The 22,392-nt window shown below is 46.0% G+C and overlaps 1 protein-coding gene across 3 annotated transcripts in view; it reads left to right on the top strand.

The window, feature by feature from the left end:
• The window catches only part of STRBP (spermatid perinuclear RNA binding protein), a 90,604-nt gene that overhangs the window by 703 nt on the left and 67,509 nt on the right, over nucleotides 1-22,392 (top strand). The window lies entirely within an intron of this gene.

The following is a 22,392-nucleotide window of genomic DNA, read 5'->3' as shown; positions in this document are numbered from 1 at the left end:
GGGCGCCGGGGGGAGGTGCGTGGGGGGCGGGGTGCATATGGGGGCATGCCGGCAGGGTGCACCGGTAGGTGGGATGGGGCTCAGCGGGAGGGGGTGCAGAAAATTGGGGCATGATGCATGGGTCTGTGAGAAGCTGGGGGCTGCAGGCAGGCTGGGGGCATGGACAGCCGTGGGGGGTTCCTGGGCACCGTTGCTGTGTGCAGGGGGTGTGGAGAAGCTGGAGACAGGGATGGAGGTTGGGGAGCTGGGAGTGTGAGAATCGGGGTGTGTGTGTGTGTGCGGTGCACGGGTTGGGGGACTACTCTTTGAGGCAGAGTGTGGATGCCTACAGGGGCCCTTTTTGGGACTGTGAACAAGGGGATGTTCTTGCGTGGGGACAGCCACTGGGGGCACCAGGGAGGCTGCCGATGCAGACAGCGACTGGGGGGTTGGCGCTGCTGGGGCAGCACATGATTGGCAAAGTGATTCTTTCTAATCGGTTTCTTCATTTTTTTGTGGTGTCATTTGGGAATTTGGTGGGAGGGTTCATTGTGCATCTGACTTTGCAGGGCTGGTTGTGAGAACCCTCTCCCTTAGGGTCCTCGTGCAGGCAGTGTCTAGGCACAGGAAGCTGTCCTTGTGCTAAATCCTTCTGCCCTGCTTTGTGTGTGGGATGGGCGCATACTTGGGAGCAGGTGTGCACTTGGCCTGAGCAGGAATGTTAGCTAGTGGTTCGGCCATTATGAAAGCATCCTCCTCAGTTTGTGCCCAGTGTCACTTGGGTTGGTCTGTTGGGCATGGAGGTGAATATATTTAGCTGCACTATTGCCTCTGTAGAGAATAATAAAAGGACCTTTCAGCCTATAGAGACAAGGGAACTCCTTTATGTGGAAGCGTGGTGCTTTAAAACAGGGAGAAATTGTCATGAAATTACTGTTCTGTTCATTCCCTCTGGAGTAACTGGCATTGGATACTGTCGGAAGACAGGATACTGGGCTAGATGGATCTTTGGTCTGACAGAATTAAGGGCTTATGATCATAACTTTGCTACTGCTTAGTTGGTGTGGTGCGTTGTATTGTCTGCTAGCCTACCTTATTTTAAAAAATGAAATGTTCACGCTTTCCTGTGACTTGTGAACACTCTGTACTGTGTCTCTGATTCCTGTGACAGTTTTGCATCTCTTCTACCTAAGAAAGCTGTGTCTTTCTATTTTTTCTTTCTGGATTTGGTCTGTACTGGGTATTAATCATTAACCCACTGATTTCTGTGGAGATGGGGGAACCGCAGTGAAAGATAGCTGGGGAATCAGTGGAGGGATGCTGACTAGAGCAAAACTTGAATTTTCAATAAAAACAGAAATTATGTTATCCACTAGCATGTCTGATTATTTATTTACGTAGCACTGAAAGTGCGCTATGGCGTTAAGAAAAAATGGTGTTACTCCAAAGAGCTTACAATATAGATGGACCATGTAAGGCTACAGGATATCATGTAAGAAAAATCTACATGAAGTTTCATGCATGTCTGGTTAGTTCCATATTTATTTAAATTGTCTGTAATTTAGTACTGGGATAGAGACCAGGGGGATTTCTTGGTCTCTTGGAAGAAGTATGTATTTGAAGCAACACTGTTAGCTTAAATTTGACTCATTGTTTACATTTTGTTAAAACAAGCTATTTTAAGTCCCCAAACCAATAAAAACGTTTGCACAATTAAAAAATAATTCCAATGAAAACAGCAGAGATCCAGCAATGATTAGAACGTATATGTGTCTGGAGCCCCAATCTTGCGCAATTAAAGAGTGAAAGTGAAACTGATTTTTTTTTTAAATTCATTGTCCAAACTGAGAAAAATGCAAAAAGTAAGCAAAACACAAATAGTGACCCACACAGCATTTGTAAAAGTACTGAATAATGTAAGGTCCTTGTAACATTGGTAAAGAAATGATTGTTAGTGAAGTGATTTTTTTTAAGGTAATAGTGGTGACACTTTAAGAAGGACCCAAAGGAAGTGATGGTGGAGGCATGAGGCCTAGTATCTATTGAGAAGAGAGTGGAAGAAGGCTGTGAAGAAGCTGGCTAGTGGTGTGTCTTGGGAAGAAGAGCCTTAAAAAACTTGGAATTGCTTTTCTGTGGGGTGGAAGTGTTAGTATCTCTACGTAGATCTTATTCGGGCATTACAATAACACTTCTTGCATCTGAAGAAGTGAGGTTCTTACCCACGAAAGCTTATGCTGCAATACTTCTGTTAGTCTTAAAGGTGCCACAGGACCCTCTGTTGCTTTTTACAGATTCAGACTAACACGGCTACCCCTCTGATACTTGACACCTTGTGTGGGTGATGCTACAAGCCAATCTCTGAAAAGCAAAGGGCCTTTGTAAGCATTGAAAAGGCTCCAGGCCTTGAGTGTGCAGTCAAAGACTGACTGTAAGTGATGGGACCTTGTGGCTGGTTGCCAATGCGGAGAAATAGGAAATACATGACAGCCTGTCTGGGCCGTTTCTAGCTTCCACTGACTTCTTGGTGGTTTTTAGGAAGTTGGACTCACCTCTGAAAGTTCTAGGCAATGTCATCACTATTTCTGCCCGGAACTTTCCAGTCTCTTGCTTTTACTCTATTCTGGTGTGGTGGGAGTGGGGGAGAGATCATGCCGGTTGTGATTGGCACTGGTAAGATTTTGGGGTGTTCTGTTGTCCGCTCCTAACAATCTTGCCACTCTTAGTGTAGTGTGTGGTGCTGTCTTAGCATCCTTGGTATAATTGTTTTTTTCATTACTAATTTTCTCACCTCCCCCCCTTTTTTCAATAAAGGAATAGCTTTTGCATATACTACTGTACATGCACCTACTTGGAGGTACTGTAATGATCGTTATTATTAAAATACTGGTAATGTGATTGTCACTGTACAAGAAAAACACAGGGAGCATATTCTCTAAAAGCACATACATAATTACTGGGAGATCTAAAGGAAGGCTCTGTCTTGGAATGCCATTTTTAAATAAAGGGCAGGGAACAGCACTGGTGTGGCTCAGGAGGGTGTGAGCTTCAATGAAGAGGTTGAGCTTTGGGGACCCATTTGAAAGAGGGAGTTCTGGTTACACACAGGGGTTTGAAAGTAAATTGTAGGCAAAGCAGGCCTTGAGCCAGTTAAGGCTGCTAAACTGTTTCGGTTCAAACCCCCTCATTCCTAAAATTCTGCAGAGGTCTGCTGCAGGACTGAGATTTTGTACGCTTGCTCTCGACTGAAAGGGGAATCCTTTTGGGGAGTTTGAGGGAAGCTTGTTCAGCCACGTTGTGCTGTGCAAGTCTGAAAACCTCACTGCAGAATAATAATAAAATAAAAGCCACATTTTTTCCATGTTGCTTTGGTAGCAGCTGAACTTTGAGACTTGGCATGTAAATGGAGCTCTTAAAAGAGCGTGTTCATGACTGGAGGAGGGGCAATGGCCTCTTTGGTTAACAAGTTATAAGCAAGTGAAAAGTCACTTGTGAGCATGCTCAGCAAGGCATCTGTTAAGATGTTTAGCACAGCCATGTCTTCACTGTGGTGGATATTCTCCCTGTCTGTTGTGGTCTGACCATGGGCCCAGCTTCGGGCAAGTGGTGGTGGGTGGTGCTGTTCTTTATGCTACTTCTGGGACAGCTTGTGTAGGGGAGATTGTACATGCAGCACAATCCGCACTCTCCCCTCCATCCCCCCCTCCCCAAAAATCAACAAACCACCCAGTGCCTTAACCTGAAAAAGAGAGAAAGTAAGGTCACTCGTGAATGAAGGGGGTTAAATGAAGGGCTCAAAACTGGCTGTGGTACTGTGTTTAAAATCTGTCTTCAACAAGAAAACTAAGGAAAGCTTAGGCAGTGAGGAGGGATTTATGAAAAAAGCTGTGGGTGAGGTATAGGGAAGCTTATTAAGGGAATTAGCAAACTTACTGTACCACTGATGTGTCACTAAAAATGTATAAAGACTGGCGAAGAGCAAATGCAGTACTGATCTTTGAAAAAAGGAAAGGGAGAGATCCTGGTAGTTACCACCCTTTATGTTAGCTCCTATCCACCTTTAAAGTAACAGAGCAAATACCGAGGGAAAATGAACAACTAGCAGTAGCGGATTTATAAATAGATGTCTGGGGATAAACTTGTTGGCTCTGGATAGAATTACAGAATTAGGACTCGGTCCTGCAAAACTTGCTCATGCTAATAACGTCATGCGAATAGTCCCATTGCCTGCACTGGAGGTGTTTCGGTAAGAATTTGTAGGCATTTGATGGATGCAGTGGGGGATGTAATACGTAGATTATAGAAAAGCCCTTGATAGTGTTTCTCAAAATTGTTGTCTCTAAAATTAGTTCAAATCATCTTGGAATAAACACCATCTCATGTATTGAAAAGTGACCAATGTACCTAAACACAAGGTACAATATCAGATTGGATGCAGATGTTTAGTAGTGTGTTGCAGTGATCTCTGGTCTTATTTACTATGTTTTTTAACTATCTAGAAGAGCAAGTAGTCACAGCTAATAAAGTTTGCAAATGATACTGAACTGGGCGGAGTTGAACACCAATGAGGATAAATACAAAGGAATTTGAGGGAGATTAGAAACACTGGCAGCAAATAACAGTTTGGGAGAAAATAATCTGAAATGAACACATACATCGGAGGCGGCACATACCTTGAAAGCAGTAATGCTGAGACCAAGAGGTGATGGAAGACAATACTGCAAACTCATGGTTTAAGCTGAGGGAGGTTAGCAAAAAAGGCCAATTTTAGGCTTCGAATGCAGCAGGAAAGAAGATAGAGGCAAAAATACTGTTTTAATGTAACATTAAAATTGCACTTACAGTTTAAAATACTAGGAAAAAATGCAAACATCAGAAATGTTGTAGGAACCATTACTTAGGCTATGTCTACACTACAGCGTATGTCGGCATAATTTATGTCGCTCAAGGGTGTGAATAAATCTCACCCCCCCCCCCCCGAGCAACATAAGTAACGCTGCCATAAACACCCATGTGGAGAGCGCTGCTGTGTCAGCGGCAAAACTTCTCCCGCCAACATAGCCACTGCCGCTTGTGGGGGCTGGAGTAGCCGTGGCCTTAGTCTCTGCACATTCTGCGTACTCTATGATATGCATTTAGCATAAATAGAAATACAAAGCTGCACATTTAGAGGGACACCATCAACTTAAATCACATTGTCTTGACATTTTTACTTCTCTTACAAAGAGCACCTAATATTAACTGCAAGACTAGATAGAAATATTCTTTCAGTTTGACCTGTGCATTTGATGGCACTTTGTATAGGCAATTTCTCTTGTTTGTTTGAGTCTCTTACTGAGCACTGGGGAAAGAAAATCACTGATAAAATAGGAAATTATGGTATAAATCCACAAAAGGCTTCAGGGGGAGGGGGAGAGAGACTTGGACAGGTGTAGTACCTGAAACTACTTTTAACTTTTTTTAAACTGGCAAGTTAATGTCCCTGTGTCGGGTTGGATCAGAGAAACCCCCTTGGGAACTGCCAACTCATGTGCCAAGACTACTTCTGCCCCTGCTTCCCCTGCCAGCTTGGGACTCCAGCACCCTGTCTTGTTGAGCCAGACGCGCCAGTCTGCTCCAACACAGACCCAGGGTCTGCAGACTTAACTGAAAGCAGGTTAAGAAGTGTTCCTGTCTTTAACACTCAGATGCACAACTCCCACTGGGGTCCAAACCCCAAATAAATCCGTTTTACTCTGTATAAAGTTTATACAGGGTAAATTCATAAATTGTTCGCCCTCTATAACACTGATAAAGAGCTATGCACAGCTGTTTGCCCCCCCCCCTTCCAGGTATTAATACATACTCTGGGTTAATTAATAAATAAGTGATTTTATTGAATACAGAAAGTAGGATTTAAGTGGTTCCAAGTAGTAACAGACAGAACAAAGTGAATTACCAAGTAAAATAAAATAAAACATGCAAGTCTGAGTCTAACATAGTAAGAAAACTGAATACAGACAAAATCTCACCCTCCGTGGTGTTCCAGTAAGCTTCCTTTTACAGACTAGTCTCCTTCTAGTCTGGGTCCAGCAATCACTCACACCCCTGTAGTTACTGTCCTTTGTTCCAGATTCTTTCAGGTATCCTTGGGGGTGGAGAGGCTATCTCTTGAGTCAGCTGAAGACAAAATGGATGGGTCTCCCAGGGGTTTAAATAGACTATCTCTTGTGGGTGGAGACCCCCTCCTCTCTCCTATGCAAAATCCAGCTCCAAGATGGAGTTTTGGAGTCACATGGGCAAGTCACATGTCCATGCATGACTCAGTCTTTACAGGCAGCAGCCATTGTTTATTTGCTACCCTGAATGTCCTCAGGTAGACTTCTTATGTGGATTGGAGCCTTCCAAGATTCATTGTCCTTTAAGTGTTTTTTGATTGGGCACTTAATTTGCACATTCCTTTCTGAAGAAGCTGACCACATGCTTTACTAAGGCTACTTAAAAATCAAGCAAGTACATAACCAATATTCATAACTTTGAATATAACAATGACACATGCATACAAATAGGATGAATAGATTCAGTAGATCATAGCCTTTACAGAGATATGTTACATGACATATGTAGCATAAAACAAATTCCAGTTATGTCATATAGATACATTCATAAGCATATTTCTATGAAGCCTTATGGGGTGCACCGCCACAGTTCCTTTAACCAAAACAATACTAATCCACCACAAACAACACCCGTCTTCCATCACTACCACTCTCAAAAGCCGGCACGGGAATTACTACATATGTGCAACCTGGTCAAGTTAACATAGCTTGTATGTTCTTTGACCTTTGCATTTCTTGACTTTATTTTGTAGCTGAACTATCTTAATGTTAGGTTTCTTAATGTTGCATTCTTTGTCCTCTGCTCCCAATCATTAGACCCCTGCACGGATACAAAATTTATATCCACGTCTGATCTGCAATCCGCAAAAATGGTCCGTGGATATTTGTGAATATCTGCAGATTTTCAGGGATCTACCAATCATCCTAGAACAAAAGGGGGCTGAGAGAAGTCTAGACCTTGTTCCATCCAACTCTACTGCCTTGTGTTTACTTTTTTGCTTTGTAGTGCATCTATGCTAACTAAGTTTTCTTTTAGTCTCCCATCAGTGGCAGCAATGGTGGGAGTGGAAATGGAAATATAGGTGTGATGCTGTTGTTTTACCCTGCCTAGAACATCAGTGCTACCACCAGCCTTAGTGCTTAGTTAAGAGATCTAAGGAAAAGTGTGTGTGTGTGCACGCGCATGGTACAGGCTATTCTGTTTGTCCCTTGTGAGCTTCTGCTCTGATTCTCTCAGCCCCTGGCTCTGCTAGCAAGAGGGCAGGAATTCTGAGTCTGATCCCATGTATAGCTGTCCCATATGCCAATGCTGGGCTGCCAGACTACTGGGCCACTTGGTCATCTGCTGATTGATTGCTCAAGGTAATAAAGATCATGGATTATTACAATCTGTGTGTTAATCTTCCAGTTTGACTTTCTGTAGCTATGTAAAGTCAGTTTTTATGGTACAGTTTCTGTAATTGATTGAGGAAATAGGCAGTAAATGTGTGTTCAAAATACTGATATTGAAGAGGGTTAATTCTAAGGGTATGTCTACACTACGAGAGTAGTTCGATTTTAGTTAAATCGAATATGTGCAATCGATATTAGAAAGTCGAACGTGTGTGTCTACACTAAGGACAGTAATTCGACTTTGTCAGTCCACACTACCAGGGAAAGCGTCGACATTGGAAGCAGTGCACTGTGGGCAGCTATCCCACAGTTCCCGCAGTCCCCGCTGCCCAGTGGAATTCTGGGTCGAGCCCCCAATGGCTTCTGGGTAAAAAATTGTGGCGAGGGTGCTTTTGGGTAACTGTCGTCATCCGTCAGTCACTACCGCCCTGCCTCCCTCCCTGAAAGCGCCGGCGGGAAATCAGTTCGCGCACTTTTTGATCAGTGACAGCGCGGACGCCACAGCACTGCGATCATGGATCCCGCTGCGACCATCGCTGCAGTTGTGGCCGTTCTCAACGCCTCGCACCTTATCATACACCTTTCCCAGAGGCAGATGCAGAGAAATCAGGCGAGGAGGCTACGGCAGCGGAGTGAGGGCCTGAAGTCGGAGAGTAGCACAGAGCTGTCAGAAACCACGACACCCAGCGCCGAGGACATCACGTTTGCAATGGGGCATGTGGATTTTGTTGAACGGCGATTCTGGGCCCGGGAAACAAGCACGGACTGGTGGGACCGCATAGTGCTTCAGGTCTGGGATGAATCCCAGTGGCTGCGAAACTTTCGCATGCGGAAGGGGACTTTCCTGGAACTTTGTGAGTTGCTGTCCCCTGCCCTGAAGCGCAAGGACACCCGCATGCGAGCAGCCCTGACTGTCCAGAAGCGAGTGGCCATAGCCCTCTGGAAGCTTGCAACGCCGGACAGCTACCGGTCAGTCGCGAACCACTTTGGCGTGGGCAAATCTACCGTGGGGGTTGTTGTCATGCAAGTAGCCAAGGCAATCGTCAAGGTACTGCTGTCAAAGGTAGTGACCCTGGGAAACGCGCAGGCCATCATAGATGGCTTCGCTGCGATGGGATTCCCAAACTGCGGTGGGGCTATAGATGGGACTCACATCCCTATCCTGGGACCGGGCCACCAGGCCAGCCAGTACATCAATAGAAAGGGGTACTTTTCAATGGTGCTGCAAGCACTGGTGGACCATCGGGGACGGTTTACAAACATCTACGTCGGATGGCCGGGCAAGGTTCATGACGCTCGCGTGTTCAGGAACTCTGGTCTGTTTAGACGGCTGCAGGAAGGTATTTACTTCCCGGACCACAAGATAACTGTTGGGGATGTGGAGATGCCTACAGTGATCCTCGGGGACCCAGCCTACCCGCTAATGCCCTGGCTCATGAAGCCCTATACTGGCGCCCTGGACACAGAAAAAGAACTGTTCAACTACCGGCTGAGCAAGTGCAGAATGGTAGTGGAGTGTGCTTTTGGCCGTCTCAAGGGGAGATGGAGAAGCTTACTCACTCGCTGTGATCTCAGCGAAACCAATATCCCCATCGTTATTGCAGCTTGCTGTGTGCTCCACAATCTGTGTGAGAGCAAGGGGGAGACCTTTATGGCGGGGTGGGAGGTTGAGGCAAATAGCCTGGCTGCTGATTACGCCCAGCCAGACAGCCGGGCGATTAGAAGAGCCCAGCGGGACGCGCTGTGCATCCGGGAGGCTTTGAAAGCCAGTTTCAAGGCTGAGCAGGGTACCCATTGACTTTTAAGTTTGTGGACACAGAAGCTGAACTTGCCCCCGTTTCTTTACCCAGTTGCCGTCGACTATCCTCTCCAATTACATACCCCCTTCACCCCCTTCCCAAAAAATAAAATCTGTTCTGTTTTGTTCATGGACACCGTTGTCTTTATTACTGTTTTCACGGGAATGTTTTAAACCTGGGACGCAGACTGTGGCGGGGAGCGGGTTTAGGGTTGTGATGCAAATGATGCTTCTAAACTCCAGGAATGACAGGCTCCGCGATGGTGGACTGGTTGTTTCAACGGAGCCTGCCAGCCCTCCTGGCCGGGACTGCGTGTATGTGTCGGCTATGTGACTGTCTTGCAGGGGGAGGAGGGTTACAGATCCCCTGCTGCGCGGCTCTGTGATCCAGGGTAAGGACCGCTGCATAAGATCTGTAACTGCCCTCCCCCGCCACCAAGTCACAGAGCAACACCACCGCCCCCACCACACAGAACATGAAAACCACCTCCCAGACTGACCAGGATAACTAGTCACTGCACTGTATATGTGCCCTGCTGCTGCACCTGCCCCCTGCTAAAGGTGACTGTCCTGTCCAATGACCAAGGCCCTTCCCCCCCCTCCAGACAGACTCCCCTCCAAAAGAAGAGGATGGAAACAGAAATGAACAGAAACGTATTCTTTATTAACAACCGCACATGGAACGGGGGGGTGAAACTTGGACGGGGTCTTGTGTGAGGCGGGTAGGAAAGGACTTTTCAAATTTTGGGGAATGAGAGCCTTCTAGTGGTAGAGCAGTCCGCAGGGGTGGAGTGAAATTTTTCCCGGCCCCTTCCACCCCTCCGTGTTTGGACTTTGGGTGAGGGGGGTATGGGACTTGGTGGCGGGGCAGGGCAGTTACAGAGAGACTGCAGCGGGGCTCTCTCCTCCTGCCTCCGGTCCTGCAGAACATCCACAAGGCGGCGGAGCGTGTCCGTTTGCTCCCTCATTAGTCCAAGCAGCGTTTGAGTAGCCTGCCTGTCCTCCTGTCGCCACCTCTCCTCCCGTTCAATGTTTGCCCGGTGCATTTGGGACAAGTTCTCCCTCCACTGTGTCTGCTGGGCTGCCTGTGCTCGGGAGCATTCCATTAGTTCAGCAAACATGTCTTCCCGTGTCCTCTTCTTCCTCCTCCTAATGTGCGCTAGCCTCTGGGCAGATGTGGCTGTGGGAATTGGAAAAAGGGAGTGAATTCCTGAGACAGAGCAATGTATCTGTGAACAGAGAACATAGTCTTTCTCTGTGAACAAGACCATGCAGAGCACCTATCACACGCGCACTGAGGACAAGGTCGAATTTTCGGCCCTCGCCTACAGTGCCTGCGGTCTTGCTGTGGCGAGCTGAGGAGCAGGGCAGGACACCGGACTTTGTCTAGATGGCAAACATGGTAAGCCGTAGACTTGTGGCCGCTTAAAACTTTAAGAGTGGCACTGGCCTCCTTTCACATAGAAAGCAATGCGAGTCTCTGCTGGCAGCAATCCTGCAAGCATGAACTCTGGCCCTGTCCCAGCCCCTCGCGGCTGTAAACCGCGTGGCTGTAAACCGGCGGTTGCAGTTCTGTAAAGGGACGGGCAAGCAGTCCCAATACTAACTTTCCCCTACCTAATTCACAGCAGGGAGTCATGCCTGACATCACCCTCCTGAAGGTCTCCGAGAGCCAGAAGGAGAAGATGCTCCGGGACAGCCTGCAGAAACCGGGGCCATTTGCTGCACTGCTGTGCAAGGCCATGATCCCGGAGTACCTGCTGGCGTTGTGGCAGGGAAACGTGTCCTACCACGGGGGGCCTAATAAGCTGTCCCTGCCCAGGAACCTGCTGATGAGGCTTGAAAAACACCTGCAGGAGGTGTATGAGGAGTTCTCCCCGGAGGATGTCGCCTCGATCCCCGGTTACATTGACCAGTTCTTGGCTTAGGTGCCCTTGGAGGGACAAATGACTGCAGGGTTTTGGGCACTATAATCATGAAGCGGACATTGTGAGATTTTTTTAAAATGGTTCGGACTATATATTGAGGCGCCCAAAGACGGAGTAATCATGATACACTTTGCACTGATTCCCCTTTTGTTTGACTTTCCTGTTTACATGTTTTTAAGCACTTTACCCACTGTTAATATTTTCAATCTTCCTGTTTTGTTGCAAATAAATGTTTACATGTTTTAAAGCACTTTAGCTACTGTTAATATTTTAAATATGCCAGTTATGTTGTAAATAAATGTTTGGATATTTAAAACACTTACTGCTTGATCCTTCCCCTGAATCTGTGTCTGGGGTAACGGCTGGGGAGGGTTGGTAGGGGATCTCTGTCAGGGTGATGAAGAGCTCCTGGCTGTCGGGCAAATCAGCGTTGTAAGCGCTGTCTACTGCCTCGTCCTCCTCATCTCCTTCCTCCTCTTCCCCGTCCGCTGAGGAACCGGCCGCGGACAATATCCCATCCTCAGAGTCCACGGTCAGGGGTGGGGTAGTGGTGGCGGCCGCACCTAGGATGGAATGCAGTGCCTCGTAGAAACGGGATGTGTGAGGCTGGGATCCGGAGCGTCCGTTTGCCTCTTTGGTCTTCTGGTAGCCTTGTCTCAGCTCCTTGATTTTCACGCGGCACTGCGTTGCATCCCGGCTGTAGCCTCTCTCTGCCATGGCTTTAGAGATCTTCTCATAGATCTTTGCATTCCGTCTTTTGGAGCGCAGCTCGGAAAGCACGGACTCATCTCCCCACACAGCGATGAGATCCAAGACTTCCCGATCCGTCCATGCTGGGGCCCTCTTTCTATTGGATTGCACGGCCATCTCTGCTGGAGAGCTCTGCATCGTTGCCACTGCTGCCACTGCTGCTGAGCTCGCCACGGTGTCCAAACAGAAACTGCGCTTCAAACTGCCCAGACAGGAAAAGGAATTCAAATTTTCCCGGGGTGTGGCTGGTCAGAGCATCCGAGCTCGGACTGCTGTCCAGAGCGTCAACAGAGTGGTGCACTGTGGGATAGCTCCCGGAGCTATTACCGTCGATTTCCATCCACACCTAGCCTAATTCGATATGGCCATTTCGAATTTAGCGCTACTCCTCTCGTTGTGGAGGATTACAGAAATCGATTTAAGGAGGGCTCTATGTCGAACTAAATGGCTTCGTGGTGTGGACGGGTGCAGGGTTAATTCGATATAACGGCGCTAAATTCGACATAAAAGCCTAGTGTAGACCAGGCCTAAGAATCTAGTTGCTTGTTCATTTAGGGAAATCCCTTGAATAGTTGACAGTTAGCTATTCTCTCTGTAGGGGGATGATTTAAAACATTTTTTATGTTGTGGTTTGGTGTACTAGTCGTAAAGAGCCTCAAGATGCTGCTTGTGATTGACATAACAAAATGTAAATTATACGCTGCTTTACTAGACTCTAATTTGTCTGGCTTGAGGTTTGTATGCCAGTAGTACTAAGCTTTTCTTACAGTGACTTTCTCCTGCGTGCATCATCTACATAGGGGGAAAAACTACTTTAAATTGTATGTTTAAAAAAATCAAACAAAATTGGGGTATACCTGGGTATTACTGTAAATTTAATATTGTGGTTGCAAGTTTTTATTTTGCATTTATTTTAAATAGGTTTTTATTGAAATATTAAGTGGGTTTGAAAAATCTTGGAAAATAATTGGCATTTAGATTGTTAAACTTCCTGAAGTGGTTAATACTGAAAGGAGTGAAATAATTATTTTAAATTAACCTAATTTGACATAACAGTAAGTGAACTCATATACTGAGAAACTGACCGTGTACTGCAATGGCAAGAGAGATGCACAAGTTGATCAGAGATGGTCTTTAATTCTCTAATTCCTGTGATATTGGGGGAAGAGCCAGGACATTCACTAGGAACAATTTCAGTTTTTTGTTTTATTTGGTAAACGTGAGTGTCCATCAGTGATCTGACTGTTGAGCCTTGCTGTGACTTTAGCCTTACCTGAGGCATAGATAGAGCATCACATACAGAGGCATTGCTCATTGTAGTTAATTTCCAAGCTGTACAGTTGATGACACCAATAATAAAATCAGAGCCACTAGAATTCTGTGACACTTCATGGGCCATCTCCACTTGAAAAGTGAGAGAATTCTGTAGCAGGTTGTAATAAATCCCCAGGTGTTTCTAGGTCGAGAAGGTGGTGTGGAAGTTCTGCACCTGCGGAATTTTTATTGCTGGTGTGGTTTTTGTTAATTTTAAAGCAGTCAAATCATTGCTGCCTGTGTAATTTATTTAACCCTTTCAGTAAACTTGACATGCAAGCAAAAGATCTTACATGTAGAAAGACACCCAGAGTAAAAAACCCAGTCAGATAGCGTGGGCCAGAATGTTGCATTCAGCTGCACATTGAAGTACGTGAATATACTAACTGCAGATGACTGTGCACACAAAGGAAACAGCATTTAAACTTGATGCAAATGATCTTTCCATTGTCCATTTACCTGGACAGATGTGCTAAAGCAGGTGCTGTCTATCTGGAAGGAAAAAAGGTATCCAAGACAACATGAATGAGTGGGCAGAGGGAAAGGCATGTTTGTTTCTATTTAAAAAGAAAAAGCATGTGAAAATGTAACTGTAGAAGTCTTTAAAGTCCTGTTCTTTGACAGTTTCCTGTATTAGGAGTGAACCTAGTTTTTATTATACTGTAGTATGTGGAGCTAGGATATAGAGCCAAACTCTGTAACCCTTACCCAAGTTACCCTCACTCATGCAGAGACAGAGCAGAATTGGGCCTTGGATGTTCATGTGTCAACTTAAAAACTAATAAGAATTCTTGGCTCTTGTATAGCACTTTTCATCAGGTGATCTCAAAGTGCTGAATAGTCCATGTTGTCATTTAGTTGACCCTTGGACTCAAATTTAAATAACACTGATTAACAGGTAGCTAATTACCTGGGCCTCAATGTGGTGCTGGCAGTGGTGGGGAATGGAATGTAGTACCTCTCCAACTTCATTCCGGCAAGCTAGTGAAGGGGAGTGGAGAGAATTATGAAAGACATCCTGCACAGCTAGTTTTTTTGTCTCTGACGTGAAGAAGCTACATAATGTTCTCGTAGTTGTGTACTAGATGCTGAATCTGGTGTGAAGATGGCCATCCTACTTTATATACTGAGTGTAAAGAAGGGTGGGAAGGCCATTTGTCCAGAGGAATGTATATCATTACTTGTTCCCAGTTGCAGATGCCTGCACCTGTTGCTGAACTGATGTTTCCTTTGGGTAATCTTGCTTTTCCTTTGGCTGTGCAACATAGCTAATTGTGTAGTAAATTCTGTGGTGGTTGTGCAGCCTGGAGCCATGCTGGCTTTTGAACACCATCAATAAGTGCATTTCCAGCTTTTTGGATTGTACAAGTGGAAGCTAGGAAGCTGCCTACGTGGCAACTATAGATTTTTATGTATTTAGATGTTAGTTAAAACATCAGAAATTTTCGTGTCCAGGGTTTTGTGCCTTTACGGTAAATTAGAAATACAATTATAGGAATGCAAATGATGTAGTAGCTGCCCCTCCCCAAAACTAGGAGGTATAGGAGGAAAAACCACCACAGCCACAAATCCTAGTGTCAGTTAACCCTTACTTTGCCAGAAACTGGGTGCACTGTGACCCAAATGTCAATATTGGACCATGGGGTGGTTTTAAACGCCAGAGTTCAGGTCCATCATAAAGTGAGTCGCACCAGCAGCTCCTCTTTTTTTAAATTGAAGAAGCTACAGCTCAGATCCCATCTGTGGTTTGCAGATGCAGCAAGATGGCTAGGGAAAGAGTGGATCTCAAACAGGAAGGTAGGTCCCTGGCTATTTTGGCATCATAATCTTAAAATTCTGCTGAAGCCATTTTGTGGAGAAACAGATTTAATGAATCTGGGTTTAAGTTTTGTGTCTGCTTTCCTCTTCCTTTCCCTAATAGCGGTTCTCAATCAACAGAATGAAAAACAAACACACACACACACACACAAATCCAACAATCCCCCCGACTTTGATACAGGATGCTTTTTTCAGCAGCGTGCATCTTTCAGTTGGCTTGTACTTTTTTGATGCAGCTACAAGAACCTGAATAAGCAGCTCCTATGTGATCTCCTGATTGGAAGTATAGAAAATTGAACTTAACAAATAGGGTGGGAGTTTTTTGGCTTCTTAGTTGGGCTGTCCAGGATAGTGACTTAGCTTGTTTCTCAGAGTTAGGCAAATGGTTCAGCTAATGGCTTTAAAGTGGCTCAGGTGTGTCTCTGGGTATAGGTGTGGTACAACTTGACAGTCATCATTACTTACTTGTCTAGGTAGCAGTACTTTGTGACATCCAAGCAAGGTCATAGGCATTTATCCTAAAGTCAGAAATAAAGACACACACTGTGTGAACTCCATCTCCCAGTTAAGGTGACAAGGGAGACCCTGATCTGGTTTAAAAGGAAAGAAGCCTTAAACAACCGCCTTACTCCTATGGGAATGCTCTTGTGATTAAGCTATAGGATGACAGATGGGGAGACCTGGGTTCCAGGTTCTGCCTCTGACTTGCTACATGACTTAATTTCTCCAAGCTTCATTTTGCCCCGTAAAATGAAAGGTGATGGAATATTTTCCTACATCACACAGGAATTAGGCTAAAATTAGCATTAATTGTGCTTGGATAAGTATGGTGATGAGCACCCTAGAAAAGACAGTAAACCCAATAAATATAATGGTTTATTCTCCTGAGGGCTTTAATACTTGGTCTAATTCGGGTTGTTAGGCTTGGTGTGCAGGTGCTGGGTGGTGTTTAATGGCCGGTCAGACTGAATGACCTGGTGGTCCCTTTTGGCCTCAAACTCTGACTCTAAATCAGTGGTTCTCAACCTATTTCCCATTGTGGGCCACATCCCATACTACCTGTGTGGCCCTGAGGATGTCACATGGGCTGCAGCTCTGTGCTGATTGGGCCACAAGTGGCCCGCGGGCCGCAGAGTGAGAACCACTGCTCTAAATACAAGAAAAAGGCAAAGCCGCTAGCTTCTGTACTTTTTGGGGTCGGGATCAAGTTGGCTGTTGCCAATAACATGACCTCCTAGAGTAGCTCGGTTTGCTTTGAATCCACATCTGCATGCACCACCTCCTTTTCAGCAGATAGGTGGGATGCTGAGGAGGAAACACAGTTGTCTAAATCAGCATAAGGAAAGAATTGTGACTCCTACCCTGAAGGCAAGTCAGAGTCCTGTAGCTGGGATATTTTAAATTGAGTTTAGTTTGTAGATAAAATTGAATTCTGGAAGAACTTGGTGCTGCTCTTGGTTGCTCCATGAATACATTTGATACCACTCCATATTGGCAGCAGCCAAAATATTTTGCAACGTCTGAATGTGGCATTAGACTCTCTATTCCTGTTAGAGCTGTTGTCACCTCCTTGAACACTTTGAAAAACTCCCTGCACAGGAATAACTTTGCTTGCAGTGATTGTTTCACTGTAGCACTCTTTTCCTTACATACCCATTTCATCTGAAATTACCGATAATAATTGTACTTGGTACTTCTATTTGTAGATCTCAAAGCAATTTATAAAGCGCAAGTATCATTGTATCTGTTTTAAGATGGGCAGCTGAGGCACATCATGAGTTGACGATGACAGCCAGAAAAATAAAGTGATATGCTGTTTATGGCTCCCCCTCCTCCCCATTTGTTCTTTATTATCAATCATACCTGCATGGATATAGAATTGTCACTTTTTATGTTGGTTTGGTTCCTGCAGCCTGTTCCTTCACCTCTTTGGGAGCTCAGTCATTTCCCTCTATTAACCAGTCTCCACATTCCAGGGGATTAGTCTGTGCGGTGGGGAATAAGCGTCACAAGCAAATGAAGTCTTAACCAAACTCTACCTTTACGGATATGGGCTTTAGTACCAAGCAAGTAAAAGGAAGCAAAATACAGATCTGGTTTTAAACAAAACAGTTTACAAAGTGCAGCTCTGATCGCTTGGTCTCTGATAGCTTTGGTATCAGATTGTGATTTACATTGTCGATGATATGTGCTTGACGGCATGCCACTGGAACTCTAGGATTGCTCTGCAGTTCAGACTTTCCCAAAGGTCACTGTCCATGGGGGATATTTTGCTAGCATTTTTTTCCTTTTTTAAGAACAATGAAGAACTTGAAACTGGGACTTTACTTTTTGCCCCTCTCAAAAAACAAGCAAACTGATTTTATTTAACTTTTTACAGCAGGCCTGGAATCTGTACTTCATGCCAAGTTTCAGCATGAAACAAATGAAGACAGCAGAGTAACAAAACCCTCTCAAAAATGGGGCTTATTACAAATCACCGATGGGACCATAACTATAACTGTGCACTACAAGAGTAGATTCCTAAAAGGGGAAATGCTCCATGCTGCAATTTAAACTGTCCGGTTCAAACGTTGTACATGTGCAGTAACTTAGAATACGTAATATGGAATCGGTGTTAATGTTATATTGGCTCCACATTATGAATTGATCTGCTGCTTCAGTACAGTTGTGCTACAATGTGCCTCCATCTCGGTCCCCGTTGAGATGCTTCGGAGAATCCGCTTTTTAGGAGTCTGATGCTAGCATCATCTGCAATGTCGTAACAGCATTCCACCTTCAGTGAGAGGCTGCAGTGGGGACCACATGATAGCACAGTCCAGAATGCTGCTCCCTCCTCAACAGTACTTCAGCTCTGTCGTCCTCTGTGAACATCCATAGCACCTTTGCACCAGTCTGGAGGCAAAACATAAAGATCTTGGTGGTCTTGAATCCTCTGCTATAAAAGTTAGAAAGTGACTTCAAGCTTGCCTATTTGGTGGTTTCAGTAGCTTTGACATGTATTTCAGTCAGTGGTTCAGTGAAGGTACCTGTGGGAAGAACACATAGGGCCCAGGCAATGAGACCTCATGCAGTTAGCAGGAGCATCTACCTGGCTGACTTTGGGCAGATGGTGAGGTCTTCGTGCAACAACACAAAAGAGCTGGCAACTTCCAGTCAGTTGGCAATTATTAATTTATATGTTGCTTGCTGATTAGTCAAGTTGTACGACAACTTTTTCTGCAGAGAACTGCTCTGTCTGCCTTGAAATGGCAACTGCAGATGCTTTGCTGAATGGATTGGAAGGTCACTTACCTTTGCTGGAACTTGCATATTATTGTTGTTAATATCATGTTTATTACAGTAGTGCCTAAGGACCAGCTAAGAAAGGGAAGCCTCATTGTGACAGGCACTGCACAAACACAGAGTAGCAGATAATCCCTGCCCCAAAGAGCTTACAATTTAAAGAGACAAAACAGACACCGGGTAGGGGAAGGGGGATAACACGAGTAGTGTGAACAGTGCGATGAAAGCAAACATCAGGTTAGTTCCAGGACTTTATTTTTTTGTGGGGTTAGTTAGGAAGGGGGATCAGCTAAGGGGAAGGGTCTGATGGGGCAGGGGACAAGAGAGACAGGTGGGGAGTGAGTCCGAGGGAGAGGAGGGAAGGGAGAGTTGGAGCAAACAGCCAATCAGAATAGGGCAGAGAGAGTCCACTCAAAACTGCAGAAAGTTCTCTGAATGGCCAGAGGTCCCTGTCTTGAGCACTGCTGCTCCTGACAGCGGGAGTCTCTGGCTGGCTCCTCTTGGCAGTATTTTGCCAAGGAAAAAATGGACATGGAACTCCATGGTGCTGTTATTGGTCACTTTTCACAGAACAGTCGCTCTAATCATTGTGGTAACATTGGTCCATTTGGTGGTAGAGATCAACTAGCTCCTTTTATTTTTAAATGTAATGGTTGATCCTAAATATATTACACCCACATTAGAGCATGATTCTGAGACGGGAAGATTGAGTTCCTCTGTATTTGAATTGAACACCAGTGATTTAAAATACAGTAGTTAGCATTATTGCTAGCTTCGCAGGTGCACTTTAGCTCGAAGGGTTTTTCGTCTTCACCCCCACCCTCCACACACAATCTATTGCAAAGTACAGTAGCGAGTCTCGTGCATAGCATACATAACTGATTGAATTTTAGGCTGAGTGGATAGGAGCTCTGGGATTTGATGTGTTCTCTCTTTCCATTTTGTACCTGTTGTGTTAAGAATGTTTGGAATAACTCCTGGGTTAAGGAGCGATGACCTTGTGTGTGTGTTTGTGAAGCCTTTGTGTTAGGAGATTGGAATAGCAGCTGGAGAACATGCCAAAAATATAAAAATCATGCGTTTCCTTCTCAGTTTTGAATCTCGAGACAGATCAGAGATCTGGGGGCTTTTATGGTACAAAAGGCCTATATTGAGTTCACTTAAACGTTTACATAGAAGAGAATAGCAGGAGCAATTAAGGTCCGTTTGCTCAGTCTCTTTCCCACAATAATGACCTTTCTAAATTCACCATGGGATTGTAGGAGCCCACTTTTCCTCACTGCTGCATAGGGAATGGGAGATAGAGCAGGAAAAACTCCTGCAGGGTTCGTGGTTTGGCTCTCTGGGCTGCACTGCATTGCTTTGAGTCTGCAGCAGCGTGACACTGTCAAGGATTTTCCTTGTCAGTGTGTCACTGCAGCTGGTGAGCACTGCAGCACAGGAACGCAGCTTGCAGGTACTTGCTCCAGCACAAAGGCAGAAAGATGGGGTAGCTAGGATGACAGGCACGAGGGAGAAAGGGGTAGCAGTGAGGGAGTGGAAAGTGCTAATGGCTCTTTGAGCATGGAGTATGTGTGTTTTGCTCTGTACAGGGGACAAAACGAGATGTTATGCCCTCCAGAGCACATAGTCTAAGAGCCAGGCCTGGAGAAGAAGGGATGTGCTAGGAAGCCCAGTGGAAGGCATAACATGTTAAATATGTATTTATCCGTCTTCTCTTCTTGGGGGCATCACAGGAGGGGAGAGTGGTGGCTCAGTGAGCTGGGGTAAGGGGGGGCCTTCCGTGCATAGGGAGCAGCCTGGAAAAACTAGGCAATTTGGCTTATTGGGACGGCGGGAGGGAATTAGTCATTCTTTATATTACAGTAGCTCCTGCAGGTCTCAACTAGAACAAAGTTGCATTGTGCCAGTCGTTGCACAGATGCGTGATGACGAAGGCTGTCCCTGCCTCGAAGGGTTTACAGCCTAAATAGGCAGTATGCAGCAGGGGGAGGTAACAAGTGTGTGTGTGTGTGTGTGTGTGTGTGTGTGTGTGTAATGTTCCTTAAATCTTCTTCCCTTATTTGTGTGGCAGTAGTGCCTCCGAGCCCCAGTCATAAACCAGAACCCCATTGTGCTAGGTGCTGTACAAAAACAGAACAAAAGGACAGTCCCTTCCTTAAAGAATTTACCTCACCACCTGAATGTGTATGTGCCTCGCTCTTCCTCCCCTTCCCCTCCTTGCTTTTAAAAAACGGAGAAATGAAGGAGCTAGTCACAGAGGCTTCTCTGAACCAGACTGAGAAAGGAGCTGGAGTTCTGTGCCTGTCCTAGACAGGCTGTAAGACGCTTGGATTTATGGCGTCTATTGGCTTTGCAGCTGCCTGTCTGAAGTGGTTGGGTTGCAGTCCAGTGTGGGGTAGACAGGTGTCCACTTCGGACACTGCTGCTGGCGCTGCCTGGCTCCCGTGTTGACAGTCCCAGAATTAAATTGACCATGGGGACTGAATGCCACAAAACCAGTGTAGTGCAAGCAGCTCATTGGTAGCGGGGGGGACGACAATGGGAAGAGATGGCAGAACTTATAGCTGCCCACAAATAGTCTATTCACCCCACCTTAGTAAAAGGTGCAGATTGGGGTCCCCATCTGCCTTTAAATGGTCACCTTCCAGCTGTAGTCAGGAGCGTTTCCATCGAGAAGCATGATCTTCCCTGTCATTCGTGGCCTATCTCCAGCAAGCCAGGCCACGTGAGGCTATGTAAACATTGAGTACCACGGAATGTGGGTGTCTGCTTATGTAGCAGTGCTTTATTCCAGGGACCGTATCTCGCCAGCCCTCCAGTGCGTATGCGGCTGCAGTTCAGCATGCTGGCTTTCATCTTTAAAGCCCTGTGGAGTTCGAGTCTTGGGTACTTTAGAGCAGTGGTTCTCAACCTTGTTGGGCTCAGGACCCATTTGTAAATGTTTATGGCCTGTCACGACCCAGTAAATAGTTTAGGGGTAGAGGCCTTGGGGTGGTTTCAGTTGGATCCTGCCTCCCCCCCGGGGTTGGGGGGGGTTGGGTGCTGCCCGGCATTCACCCCATGGTGGCGGCTTCCGCAGCTCCTGTGCTGTGAGGGCTGGCTGGGCTTGGCTCTCCGCTCCAGGGTTGCAGTGCCACTCGCATTTGGCTCAACCTCCCTGACTGGACCAGATTTGTGTGGGTGGAGTTGAGACCTGGCTCATGGGGTTACAGTGCCACTCACTCAAAATCTGGCCTATCTGGACTCCCGTCGTAATGACAGCTGGGCTAAACCTGAGTGGTGCTGGGAACCCAGCCCTGTGGGAGCAGGGAGGCGAGCCCAGCCAGCCCTGTGGGACAGGAGCTGCTGTGCGACCCTCTGACAATTCTGGCAACCCAATTTTGGGTCCTGACCCATGGGTTGAGAAACCCTGCTTTAGAGAGATCCCGGTTCCCCTTGTCCTGTCCCAGAGTCAGAGTTGGGGCAGGTGCCACAGGTTCCCAATGATGAGCTCCTCTCTTACTGGGACAGTGGACCCCAAGCCTGCTGGCCATTTGGAGAGGCTGCCAGTGTTGTCTGTCTGTTTGCATTGGGTTGTGCCAGAGAGCCTGGGTGCTAGAACTCGTTAGCGCTCGTTTGAGTCCCATGATATAAATCGGTGAAGCTAGTGAGCTGTCCCGTTATGTAGTGCTTTATTTGTACACATGCAGTCGACTGTTGTGAATGCACCTGTGTTCATTTTGGTTTCTTAAAATAAGGAACAGAAATGAAACGGATGGGACCAAACCCCAAAGCGGTGTACTGTGCCTCTCTCAGCATGTGAACCTGTGCTGTCTCTATCTTTACTTCCCTTGAATTACAGTGCATTGACCACTACTCTAAAGCTTTGAGCCTGGGCTCACCTTCTGAACATTGTGACGAAGTCTTATGGAAGGAACCCGGAATGTGGTGGTGGGACAACTGTGGCTATTGGGTAATGGCTGCGTTTGAATGGAAAACATCTTTCCCATTAGAAATAGCAGTAAGCATATGCAAACCCTTCTATGGGCAT

The sequence above is a fragment of the Terrapene carolina genome, unplaced genomic scaffold, assembly GCF_002925995.2.
Source record: "Terrapene carolina triunguis isolate 2854851 unplaced genomic scaffold, T_m_triunguis-2.0 Scaffold238, whole genome shotgun sequence".
In the NCBI taxonomy this organism is placed as follows: domain Eukaryota; kingdom Metazoa; phylum Chordata; order Testudines; family Emydidae; genus Terrapene; species Terrapene triunguis.
The sequence above is the reverse complement of the archived record's forward strand: the minus strand, read 5'-3'. Positions and strand labels throughout refer to the sequence as shown.